The sequence below is a fragment of the Procambarus clarkii genome, chromosome 6 (assembly GCF_040958095.1).
Source record: "Procambarus clarkii isolate CNS0578487 chromosome 6, FALCON_Pclarkii_2.0, whole genome shotgun sequence".
NCBI classification, from domain to species: Eukaryota; Metazoa; Arthropoda; class Malacostraca; order Decapoda; family Cambaridae; genus Procambarus; species Procambarus clarkii.
In genome coordinates, this window is record NC_091155.1 from 48,573,434 (window position 1) to 48,576,217 (window position 2,784).

The window sequence follows — 2,784 nt, forward strand, 5'->3', positions numbered from 1 at the left end:
CCATTGTCTTAAATGGTTCATCAATGGCCTTGATGTATGCAAATGTCTTAGGTTGACCATTGTCTTAAATGGTTCATCAATTGGGCCACGTCACTGGTGATCAGTGGTTAATGTTTGGTTGTTTGTGGATACAAATAACTGTCGTGGATCGTTCATTTTCGAAATTGGGTTTAAACTATTGATTTTGAAGGAGGGGTGCGAGGACTTTTTTTTACCATGGTTCCAGTACTCCACGTGGAGCGGTTTACACTTTGAATATACTGATGTTGAATGGTCTACACTTTGCATTTACTCACGTGGAGCGGTTTACACTTTGCATTTAGTCAGGGTGAGCGGTTTACACTTTACATTTACTCACATTGAGCGGCTTACACTTTGCAATTACTCACGTAGAGCGGTTTACACTTTGCTTTTACTGACGTTGAGCGGTTTACACTTTTCATTTACTCGTATTGAGCGGTTTACACTTTGCATTTACTCACGTTGAGCTTTTTACACTTTCCATTTACTCACATTGAGCAGTTTACACTTTGCAATTACTCACGTTGAGCGGTTTACACTTTTCATTTACTCATATTGAGAGGTTTACACTTTCCATTTACTCACATTGAGCGGCTTACACTTTGCAATTACTCACATGGAGCGGTTTACACTTTTCATTTACTCACGTTGACCGGTTTACAATTTAATTGAGACTATAGTTTTCTCACAATTCTCTGGCATACAGTTGGTTATAGACTCAAGTTCAGTGAAACAGATAATTCTTTATTAGAAAGATAATCTTTTATTACAAATATGTTTCTTCATTAAAAATATAATTAACTTTTAAAAGATAAATGCTCCTTCAAAACGTATTCTAATCAGAAATATAATTGATCTTTAGCTTGATATTTATTAATAGAAAAAAATGGTTTCTTTGCAGAATATATTTAAGATAATTTTTTCCCTTTCTGTTAAAGAATAGTCTGTAAACCAAACTCAAAATATTGTAAACCAAAGTGGCCAGGACTGGGCTGGCCAGGACAGGTATGGTCAAGACAGGTGTGGCCTGGACAGGTGTGGGCTGGACAGGTGTGGCCTGGACAGGTGTGGCCTGGACAGGTGTGGCCCAGGACGAGCTAGCAAAGACCAACTGTAAAACTTGGAGACAATGCTGGTTGAGGCATAATTTATAGAGCAGGTCTGTGGACACGTGTGCATGAAACATTCACACAGCAGCTCTGTGTACTCTCCACGGCCCGTAGGTGGTGAGGGGGCACCTGCCTGGGGGCTGTGAGTGCATGCCAGGTGACACTGGGGAGAGGTGACACTGGGGGAGAGGTGACACTGGGGAGAGGTGACACAGGGGGAGAGGTGTCAGAGGAGAGACAGGGGACAATGAGGTTATCTTGAGGTTATCTTGAGATGATTTCGGGGGTTTTAGTGTCCCAGCGGCCCGGTCCTCAACCAGGCCTCCACCCCCAGGAAGCAGCCCGTGACACCCAGGTACCTATTTTACTGCTAGGTAACAGGGGCATAGGGTGAAAGAAACTCTGCCCATTGTTTCTCGCCGGCGCCTGGGATCGAACCCAGGACGACAGGATCACAAGTCCAGTGTGCTGTCCGCTCGGCCGACCGGCTCCCTCTTGAGAAGGAGGGATGAGAAGAGGAAACATATCATACAAAATTTAAGTTTATATTTAGACTGTGAAGTAGAGGACGGATGAGAGCATGATAACATAAATACAACTAAAACAACAATATAACAAATACCAGTGTATAGAACTAAGTAAAAAGTAATATTACGAATAAATATACACTCAATATCATATAATTACGATAAATCCTGATATTTATCCTTGAAACTCTAGCGACCCTATCAGAGTACTCAACGGTAATTTGTTTTGTTGTTACAGTTGTTTAGGGAGAATAATAGCACACGTTACCCTCCCCCCCCCTTCACGCACGCACACGCGCGCGCGCACACACACACACACACACACACACACACACACACACACACACACACACACACACACACACACACACACACACACACACACACACACACACACACGTCAAGGAACCGACAAGAATGAGAGGAGGGGATGAACCAGCCTTGCTTGATCTGATATTTACCGTAAATGAGTCGGATATAAGGGAAGTTAAGTTGGAAGCCCCCTTGGGAATGAGTGATCATAGTGTTTTGAGCTTTGAGTACCTGGTTGAGCTGGGAATTATCACCCTCAAAAAAGAACTGGAAACCAAAGGGCTGGCGTACCGAAAAGGAAACTATGAGGAAATGAATAAATTCCTATGGGATATACATTGGGACACAGAACTCGGAACCAAGTACGTACAAGACATGATGGACTATGTCACCCAAAAATGTAAGGAGGCTGTAAGCAGGTTTGTCCCAGCCCGACAGGAAAAAACAGAGAAGCAAAGGAAGAATCCGTGGTTTAATAAGGAATGTATGAAAGCAAAGGAGCAGAACAAAAGGGCATGGAGGAACTTCCGTAATAACAGAACACCAGAAAGTAGAGAGAGATACCAGAGAACCAGGAACGAGTATGTCAGTGTGAGAAGAGCAGCTGAGAAAAGGTATGAAAATGATATAGCTAATAAAGCCAAGACCGAACCCAAGCTACTACACAGTCCCATCAGGAGGAAGACAACAGTGAAGGACCAGGTGATGAAACTTAGGGTGGGCGAGGACAGGTACACAGAGAATGACAAAGAGGTGTGTGAAGAACTCAACAAAAGGTTCCAGGAGGTCTTTACAATAGAACAGGGAGATGTCGC